At 37.0% G+C, this 11,152-nt stretch overlaps 1 long non-coding RNA gene across 1 annotated transcript in view; it reads left to right on the top strand.

Moving 5' to 3' along the window:
- The first annotated feature begins 6,986 nt into the window (after positions 1–6,986).
- The window catches only part of LOC108970520, a 7,396-nt gene continuing 3,230 nt past the window's right edge, over positions 6,987–11,152 (top strand). The window contains exon 1 of the long non-coding RNA XR_001993486.1: positions 6,987–7,550. This is a non-coding gene — a long non-coding RNA (uncharacterized LOC108970520). The remainder of the gene's footprint in view (positions 7,551–11,152) is intronic.

The following is an 11,152-nucleotide window of genomic DNA, read 5'->3' as shown; positions in this document are numbered from 1 at the left end:
ATGAAATGTTTTTGGATCTACATTTGTTTGTTTTGCTTTTGTTTTTTTTTGTTTTAATGAAGTTTATTTAAATAAGCTTGTAAATATTTGAAAAATATAAGTACGTTTACGTTTTTCTTAAACATTTAAATAAAGCTTTTTATTCATGAGCTTTACTTGAAAAAGTTTTGTGTAACTATTATTTTGAGCAGGTGTGTATGTATGCGTGTGAATATGTACATTTTAATGCCTCACTTCGAAATTTGACGTTTGTAAAATTTGTGTCATGCGATAAAAATATATACTTACATGTATATGTATGTGTTAATGGCTATAAAAAACTGGAAATTTAATCAATGTGTCCATAATCATAAAATAAAACGTTGAAACAACAAAAAGTCATAAAATTATCATGGCACATCACAAAAATTAATGTTTTGTTAATTGAGTGTCGTCGTGGGACTTTGGTATGTCAAATGCATAAAATAAACAAATAAATTTTGCATTTAACGATTTTCACGGCACAAAGGCTGAGCCGTGGAATACGCGTACATTCGTATAAATAAATATCACGAATGCGCTATTTTATTTTGAATTTAATTATGTGTTTATGGATAATATTTTAGTGTAGTCAAATCATTGTTATTGGTCTTGAAGAAGCGCGTGAGCTTTTAATTTTTCCGCCTTTGTTTAATCGGGCAACATTAAAACATAATTAGCTAAATTCGGTTCAGCGTTGCGACTTTGAAGAAAACCGTCGATCGATTAGGAATTCTAATACTTAAAAGTGCTAGAACCGGCCCAAAACGTTTTCTGAGATTTTACAGAAATAATACCGAGGTATATCAACACAAATTTTAATTATTATTTTCCAATTTGGAAAATTAAACTTTTAAGTGATTTCTTGATAGTTTTAGAATTAGTTTTTTTTTTTTAACTTTTGCCACGAAGTTTGTAATATTACATTCGTTTTTCTCTATTTTCGAAGTAATACTCTTTGGTTCAAGTTTAACTCTTATAAAGAACAACCCTTTCCCGAAAAATTTTCACTAAAACGCCCATCGTTTCGATTGCCCTTCGGCCTTCGCTTTTTGGATCGCCCTTTCCTTTGTTTTCTGCGATTCGGGCACCATCTCCACGACAGCACATCTGTATTTTTATGCAACGCTCATAAAGCTTCTCACTATAATAATATCGGTACTCCCCATTAGTCGCTTCTCTCTAAAACTCTTAAATCAAACAAACAGTGACATTAATTATATTCTTCTCGTTGATATTTTAGCGGCAGAAATCATCCCAGAAGAGGAATGCTGCCGATTTCACAATCTTTGGCCGGATAAAAATCCGGATCCGTTGCATTAACGACGATCTGTCATACTTCAGCACCATTCAATAGGTGGTAACTCTACTCCTAAATAAATAAATAGATATACGCTTGTCAAAAAAGTCTTGCGGTATTTGTATTGAATTTTCAATTGCTCATAAAATTTTTTGACCGATGCTACGGCTGCTATTATACCGGCCTCTTTCGACCAATTCAGCGATTTTATCGCAATTTTCGACGACAGGCCTTCCAGAGCGTGGCACATTTTCGACCCCTCTACACCAGAACGAAAACGTTGAAACCATCGTTGTGCGATGGAAATGGAAACTGTATCGGGTCCATAAACTGCACAAATTTTATTGGCGGCTTGAGATGAATTTTTGCCTTTATCGTAGTAGTACTGTAAAATATGCCGTATTTTCTCTTTATTTTGCTCCATGTTTGCAACGCCATAACTCACGAACGACTTAAAAGAAACGAAAACGTGAAATGAGCTTTCCAAAAAGGTATAGCATGACCCGATGCGACGAATAAAATAAGAACTACACGCTCTCAGCGCAAACTAGGGAAAATACCGCAAAACTTTTTTGACAAACTAATATCAGAAGTTTTACTCAAAGCTTATTATTAATAGCTGGCAGCTTTAAACTTTTTTTATTTTATGTACCTACGACAACAATAGGAGTCATGTGTTAAAGTTCACGCAAGTGAGGAAAGTTCTCTGACTGCTTTACAAATTGCTCAAGTAGCTCACGACTTCCAGTCTTTCACCAAGTATCCTCTGGTTAACTAAAGAACATCCGTTTAAAGGCGACTTAATTGAGAAGACGAACCATCTCTCCTGAGCGTTGTGCGCTGGGCTTGGCTATAATGAAAGAAGAAAATAGCCTCTGTTGAGAGACCCCTCTTTAGACGACGACCACTGCAAACGTATTAGGTATTACGATTTAAAGGCGTGCACCTGGGATATCCAGTCCCTTAATTGGGAAGGTGTCGCTGCCAAGGTGGTAAATGTCCTCGTGAAAATAAAGGCTGACATCACCGCCGTCCAACAAGTACGACGTACGGGACAAGGGCTGAGACGAGTAGATCCTTGTGTCATTTACTATAGTGGTCATGTAAAAGAGCGCAAATACGGTGTGAAATGCGTACCTGTACCTATCCCCACCTGCCATTGTATCTATTCCCACCTGCCTTACAATTCTCTCCTCACTGCGGAATATTCTTCTCTTTCTTCTGGATTTCCAGGCTGACAATGTTGTTGGTATTGATACTGGTTCCAAAATAGCCGAAATTATCTAGACTTCAAAGTTATGACTATCAGTGACGTGTGAGCCAAGTCGGGAGTGCGACGACTGTTTTTTTGATGACAAGAGATATTTGCCCTCGTTTACCACCACATCCATTTGCTTTGCTTCCTTATCCAGTCGCGGGTGCTGAATCCAATGATATCGAAATCATCAACACAACACTTCTTGCTAAAGCACCATTTGGGTAAGCCTGCGTCTCTTTCGCAGGTTTATTTAGTTTCATACAGAATTTAGTCGCGGACCTCAGTCTAACGAACGGTGCATTTTCGGCTTGCAACACTCACAGAAACACGTCGCCCGAAAATGTTTGTCCTGACTAGGAGCGTCTTACCGAATACAGACGGTGCGCGCACGATGGGAAGTACAGTCGCGGCGGAGGAAAAGCAGTTCTACTACCTTCCGGACAAACCCTGTATATTTTGTAAACAAAACGAAAATTTTTCGTGATAATGCTATTAATTGCCTCATTCTCAATATTCGTAGAAGTAACAATAAAAACGTTAATTTCGTCCGTTCGTATCATAATATTAACAACCTTTAAGTCGAATTAAAACTACTTAATAAAGAAAGAAATAACATACTATGTACTAAAATGGTCCGCTCTGAAAAATGTGTGCGGAGATTACTGCGTCGGATGATAACACGTGCCAAATTTGATTTTGATCGGTCAGTTTATTTAACAGCTGTATGCTATGTTGATCCGATGTCGGCGATACCAAACAAATTAGCAACTTTTTGCTAAATCACGTATATACAGGCAGATGGGCATGGTATAAATCGACTCAGCTCCTTATGCTGAACATTCATATATTATACTCGTAATAGGTTGTCAAAAAAGTCTTGTGGTATTTTCACTGAATTTTCATAAAATTGGTTGCAATAATGCGATTTAAGTCAAATATGCGCCGTTTTGTTCGAACTAGAACTACCCGCTGTCAGCGCCAACCAGCGAAAATACCGCAAGACTTTTTTGACAAACATTTATATGATAAAGGGTCCCGACGTTTTATTTTGGGTGTTACAAATAAAACGCATAAAACTTAATATACCCTCTTCGGGGTAGAAAAATAGCAACTGGTTAAAGCTACATTTGACTTTTTCGAGAATCAACCATAAATTGTATAAAACAATAGCTTTTAAAATTATAACGTAATTCTTTTAATCACATTTTCTTTAATATTTAAAAACATATATTTAATATGTATAACTTTCAGACGTCTAACTTGCTAACTCCGCAGACCTGTGACTCCACGGCGTTTAATAAAACACTTACTGTCAACCACACAACACTTTGCGAATTCTGGAAAATATTACTCATGTATAATAATTCATATTTTCATGCCTCAATCATATTTTATCTCTTTCGCTAAAAAGCGTCCTTTCATATCCTGTCGACATAAATTCTGCCGAAAGTCAAAACGAGGAAAACTATAAAGTGAAATGTCTGCGAAACTAAAACGCATGTGCCTTAAGTCCATAAATTTCATTTCACGTCCTCTCCCTACTCCTTTGCTTGTCGTAGGGAAAACTTAAGTTACGCAAACACATCGCTCATTGTCGCTCTCTGACTGCCGCTCTGCCGTAAAAATGGCGCATTCTTTTAATCATGTTCGCGTCAATTTTTCATATGCTGCTTCAGCTTTACGAGCCACTTACACATACATATGGTTTATACGAGTCCTCTCACCTGCACACGCACACGCGAACAGTGGCTTGCGAATATTTTAATGCGCTCAGCCTTGAAAACAGCTGTTTTATGTTTACCATAAACTGTATCAGTATGCGCTCGCATTGCATTTCGCATTACGTCGCATTTCCGTTCGGCATATTGTCCCTCGTGGCTTAGACTACACAATGAAATCGTGTTATACATACAATGCATACCAATATACGAAGTTTAACGAGCTGAGAAACAGGAGTGTATGTGGGAGAGCAATCGGCAAAGCCTATGCATACTCATGCAGTTATGGCTGACGTTGCGGAAGGCGTTGTGGCGTGTAAATAATTATGGCCGACAAAGTGAGTGGGCAGCGAAGTAAAATACATGCTCATACAAACTATGTAAATACTCGTAGTGAGGGAATTGAAAGTTGTGGAGAGAATTCGAACGGATGTGAAAGCATAAGGCGTGTGCCCTTTTGGCATTATTTATGCGCACTCATAGGTAAGAGTTTGGGAAGAGTATCACTAAAATTTCATGATGTCAAAGTTTGCGTGAAGTGTACGCTTGTAGACCGTAAGGTCATCTTTATAACTTGTTAGGAGAGCGTCTATGTCAAAGGAATATGTCTGGCATAGCAATAACTAACATTAATTGCGTTTGCAATTTAAGGGGTTGCCACAGGCTTATACTCATAAAACTACATTATTGCTTGCAGTTTGGAATTAAAAAATCCATCTATACATTCATTATTTGTCAGCATTCCTTTTCTGAAAAATGGATTTGGGTAAATTTTTAAAATTGATCGTAATTTGGCTCTAAGTTCTTAAGCCTTAACTATTGCTAATCAAAAAAATGAATGCAGGTACACTTTCTTGACTCGAACTTCTATAACCAAAATTTATAAATACACAAACAATATACAAGCTTCCTGCCATAGTCCGAAGTCTCTCTAACTCGAAGGTTATTGAGAATTATGGTGCTTCGAGTTAGGGAAGTTCAACAGTATTTAGGGTGTATAAAAAGAAATATAATATAATCATATAAAATCGATCCAAAATTTCCATTTCTTCTACATAAAAAGTACAACTATAATTTAACATCTTATCGTATCGATAATAAAATCCATTTCTTCACCAACTAAGTTCAGCTAAATTTTGCTCAATAAATATAAAAAAAAATTTTAGGAACTTTTTTTCTATTTTGACCCAACCCAACCCAACTGCAATCTAATGGATAAAATATTCCTCTCATGGACTAAATTAAGGCTCTGCCCGTAATACGTATTAATTATGATATGTATTAATATGATATAATTTTCATAATTGTTCATAATAACTTGGCGCTCGATACCCCACTGCAACCTTTTATATGTTGTGAAGAATACTACTCTGAAGATTGCTACCCTGAAGAATTATTTTCCAAATAACGACCATTTTGACGGGTAGTGCTGACAGTCAATTAAAAAATTATGTATCTTCTTCGACGTTCCTAGTAAAGCAGCTATAGATTAAAAAAATTTAGTAGTACATATTAGGCCCTTCTAACTACCATTTAATGAATAGAATGCAAAACGCTCTTACTGGAATGCGGTTAACAGTATAACAGGATGTCAAAAGTTATTTTGATCCATTCTCAACCGCCAAGCAGGCGCAGTTCTTTCGGGATGTAGTCATATGTAGAAGTTCACGCAAGTGAGGAAGTTCTCTGATCGCCATTCACTTGGGAGTGGCCAGAAACGATACTTTTACATATGGCGCAAGCAGCTCACGACTTCCGGTCCAAGAATACTCTGGGTAGCCCAAGAACATCCGTTTGAAAGCGAAACATCTCCTTCGCACCCAATGAAAAATAACAACTAGCCACGGATGAGAGACCCGCCGGGGGAAGCTAAAGAAGAGGCAACCTCCACTCCGTTCGAAGAACCAGGTGGATAAGGACCTGACTTCACTTGGAATCTCCAATTGGTGCCACGTAGCGAAAAGAGGAAACGACTGGAGCGCTCTTGTTGACTAGGCTATAATCGCGTAAGCGGTGTCTACGCCAGTAAAGAAGAAGACGCATGTTCTTCTTAAACAAAAGTTGAAATTTTGAGAAGGAACAGAACGCATGAATATATTTTAGACCCACAATAATCATCATTATTTCATATAATTTAAATAAATACTATTATTAAGTTAAAGAAAATACTATTTCGTCCTCTCTGCTACACTTTTTCATGCAGCTTGACAATTACACTTAATGCTACTACTATTCCATCACAAATCTGATACATATTTGGTACTAATAAATATTTGCGCTCACTGGTCTCCCACAGCGCCGCAACTTTTCTCAGTGGTGAGTGTGACACAAGGCAAATAAGAAGTGAGAAGCAATAACTTGTTTTCAAACTAATGCAAGAGATAAATAAATACAGTACAATACAAATGTGACGGCTTTTATTTATTTTACACAAAGAGAGCTTTCCGGTGCGCATGTACGGCCATATTGGAGCGCCGCTGAGCTTTTAGGAAACCAACAAAGCTAAAACACCAAGCACAATGAGTTGTGTTGAGTAGCAAAGAGCGCCTGACGACTATTAGTGACGGTGAGAACTTATTGCTAGGCGAGAGCATAGGTGAGCTGTTAAAGAGTTGTCGGCGCACTTGTTGAAAGCGACAACAAAAATAGCAACAATATAAAATATATGAGTGCAGTTGGCGGCATAAAGTGTTCAAAGGCAAATGGCAACACTAATTTAGTAGCAGAGTTTTTGTTGTTTGCTTTTATAGTTGTTATTTGCTTGTTATTGTATCATAAATGTTTTTTCTCAATTATTTTTTGTCGTTTGTTATACAAAACTCAACCGCTGCCGAAGATGTTTTTGTCGTAGTCATCGGCGTCGTCGTCGTAGTCATCGTAATCGTTGCCGTTGGTGTGTGGCATGCGACGATGACTATGGGAGAATCCGCTGCTGCCGCCGCAGCCGCTCGACGACACACTATCGCATGGGAAGTATACAATGCCGCCGCTGCCACCACTACCACTACTACTACTACCAACACAGCATTGTGGCGAATGTTTATAGATTTTCAGTCGAATTTTGTTATTTCACGTACAAAGTGGCGCGCGCGAGCCGCCGCTCTAGCAAATCATATGAAATCGTGACGTTATATAGAATAATTTGTGTCGAAAATTGTAACAACAACAAAATATAAAAACAACAAAATATATTAACACATATAATTTACTTGGTGAAAGGTGTAAAATGCATGGTTCGGTGCAAGTGGCAAAAGTGGTAGGTAATGTGCTTAGTTGCAACACATATTAAAAGTGTTTGGAGTGGCGTGGCGTAAATGCGATTTTTTGTTTTTTTTATCAGTGCACTAGAATGCATTTCTTAAACTATTTATGATAGCATTTGATTTTCTTGGTAGCAAACTTGTTTGTCGCATGAAATTATCTAACCGTTGAATGCTTGCAAAAAAGTCGGTGCACACGTAAGCGCTTTATAAATAGCAAGCAACGGAAGTGATATATTAATTTAAAAGCACTGAATATTTATTGAAATTATGGCTTGTTAACTGCCGGATGTTGCCACCTAAGTAATAATTGCGCAAAGGAAAAAGCAACGTTCAAAAGCGTACGCAGAAAAAGCTGTCAGCGCACAAAGTCATTTAAATACAGTGTAAATTGTTGCACAGCAATTATTGGCGGCAATAAAATGTGACAACTTACGGTGCATAGAAAGTGACTGCAATAAAAATGACAATTTAATTTAAATGTGAAAAATACACGAGAGGAAATATTAAACGCAACAAAAGCGGAAAAAAAGCATTAAATAAACTGAAAAAAAAATACATGAAAGGTATAATTTTATAACATGGTAACGCTTGTTATACATATATAAAAGCCCAATTGCTTCAAAACCACGAAAACTCCAGCATTTCCACAGTTTCCATTAACGGGACAATAAGAAAAAACAGCCGTCAGCGTAATAAACTTTCGAAAATTTAATTTCAAATTCGATTTTACGCGCTTAATCGAATACAGAGTTGTTAATGCCATGCTAAAATGCACCAATTACCAGATCATTACACTGCCGTGATCATATTTCACGCATACATATATTGTGCAATAAATTGTGTTGATAGTGCTTATAACGCAGGCATGTACTAGTGAGTGAGTGTGCGTGTGAGTGTGGCGTAAATTAATACAAATTTAATTACGGTAAATTTACTCTTTCACAGAACGCCATAATGCCGTGGTGGCGGCGAAAATGCGCTTTAATTGAAAAAATAACCAATTATTGACGCAAACTTTTTTGCACAAAGCGCCAGTGAGACGCACGGAATGGCGCGGCAGCCTGCCAGAGTGTGAGTGTGAGTTTGTGCAACGCGCGATTGGTATGCGAAACTACACCCACACACACAAGTGGCAGTCAAAATACTTACAGCATTATATATACATATATACATATGTATACTACTTAAATATCCTCTATAAACACTTACATACACATAAGTGCAGTAAACATTTATTGCTGACGAAGTCGGCCACAAAGACTTCCCACAAAAATACACGCTTACACACACATCCATACATATATACATTCCATATTATCGCATGTTTTCTTGCCACAAAACGTCGTATCCGCTGTGCGGTTAACGGTTTGATTTGGTAATTTTTAGAATTTGCGCGCGCCCACTTCCTATGTATAATAGCGCACACACACCAACATATACACACGTATTTGTGTATGTGTATACGCCATCCACTTCAGCCATGGCTTTATGCTGTAATATTTTCGCGTGTGCTTGTGGGCGTTGATGTATGTATATGTAGGAGTGTGTATGTGTGCGCGCGCGACGACCCGCATCTCTTACCACATCCGCTATACGTGTTCATAATAAATTAAATGCCACATTTCATAATAAAATTAAAAACGCAAAATAAAAATGAAATGCCTAGCTAAACACATACAAACATACATACATATGTGCATATGTACATAGTATGTATGTATGATATGTATGTAAGGTATATTAAATGCGCGAGACTCGTAAAAAGCATTATGAGTGTAACAAACAGAAATTATAATAATAAAAATAGTATGGAAAATATTAAAATAATAAACAGCAGGCACTCAAGATAGTGGCAGCAAATTATGATTTATGAGTTTGAAGCCAAAGCGCGGGCGCTCACACCAAACTACACATGTAAATTCGTCTGTGTGCCCATTAAAATATAGTGTCTGGTAGCGTACGAGTAACGGTAATTCCGACGATTTATTTATACGACTAAGAGGACGTTCATATAGACGCTGAGAAGGCAAGCGTGTCCAAACTATTAGGCAACAGCGCATAAGTTGGATGGGTTGGGTGATATGAAAGATTAAAACTGTAGGGGCAGCGGGCATTTAACGCATACACGTTTACTACATCAGTTAATGTTTTTAAACACTCTAACATAGTGTAGAGTAAATCTATTCATAGAATTTGAACTATTTTATTTTAAAGTAGCAAATCTAAGTAGGTAAATCGAAAGAAGCTAGTGGAAAATGTATCTGTTTTCTTGAGCTGTGAGCGCAAAGCTGTTATGTGCTTCCCTATAATAAGTACAACTAACAAACTGCCTCTAAGAAGAAAGTTGTTTTTGAAGAAAAGGCACTGTTGAAGATAAAAATAAAGAATGAAAGGAACTCTGATGGCTGGTTCACATACTACTTTTGTTTCGCTTTGCTTCAGATAGTTTTATTTGCTTTGATAGAAAAGTACGATGTATGCTTTTGTATGAGTTCGATCACATCGAGGCGCAGCAGAGCAAAGCGAAGCAAAGTGGTAGGTAACTCTCAACTTTCTATGCTTTGTCAAGCAAAGGTCACCATCTTTGTTACAGAGAAGAGCGCAAAGCACATTGTTTGGTCTGAAAATCTTTTTCTTTCTTCGCTTCGCTGTTAAAGGTCCGTATCCAGCTCTCAAGTAATTGCTCAAGAAAATAATACATTATTTCTTCAAGTAATTTTGACTTCTGGTTACGCATTGTGAATGATCCACATTAGAAGAGCAAGAGAGAATAAACAAAGAAAATAAATTTTGTGCGTAATATGTAATATTTTCATTGCGATTTAAGGAATATTGTTGATGATTGGTAAGTTTTATGCAACATTTCAAAATGAAATATAATTCATAATAATGATTTTAACTAATTTCGGATAACGATTACTTTGAATTTTCTTCGAGAAACAATTGTTGCACTCGTGTTTCTTCACAAAACCAGGTTTGCCATATTCGCATTTTATTCAAAAAATTTATTAAAAATTAGTACAAGATTTATTTATAGCTGCATACTAGCACAAGAAAATCTACCGCAGGCAATTTTCTTCACCATTTCCTAAGCGTTTTATACTCTCGCCACAAAGTTGCTAAGGAGAGTATTATAGTTTTGTTCACATAACGGTTGTTTGTAAGTCATAAAACGAAAAGAGTCAGATATAGGTTTATATATACTAAAGTGATAAGGGGACGAGTAGAGTTGAAATCCAGATGTCTGTCTATCCGTCCGTGCAAGCTGTAACTTGAGTAAAAATTTAGATATCATGATAAAACTATCATGGTAAAACTTTTTGGTTCCATATGAAGGTAAAGTTCGAAGATGGACAAAATCGGCCCACTGTCATGCCCACAAAATGCCGAAAACCGAAAACCTATAAAGTGTCAAAGCTAAGCCATACATAAAGATATTAAAGTGAAATTTGACACAAAGGATCGCATTAAGGAGGGGCATATTTGAATGTAATTTTCTTGGAAAAGTGGGCGTGGCCCCGCTCCCTAATAAGTTTTTTGTACATATCTCGGGAACTACTATAGCAATGTCAACCAAACTGTATAGGGTTTTCCT

Source organism: Bactrocera latifrons, unplaced genomic scaffold (genome assembly GCF_001853355.1).
Source record: "Bactrocera latifrons isolate USDA-ARS-PBARC rearing strain unplaced genomic scaffold, ASM185335v1 scaffold_30, whole genome shotgun sequence".
NCBI classification, from domain to species: Eukaryota; Metazoa; Arthropoda; class Insecta; order Diptera; family Tephritidae; genus Bactrocera; species Bactrocera latifrons.
This window is presented reverse-complemented; position numbering and strand designations above follow the sequence as displayed.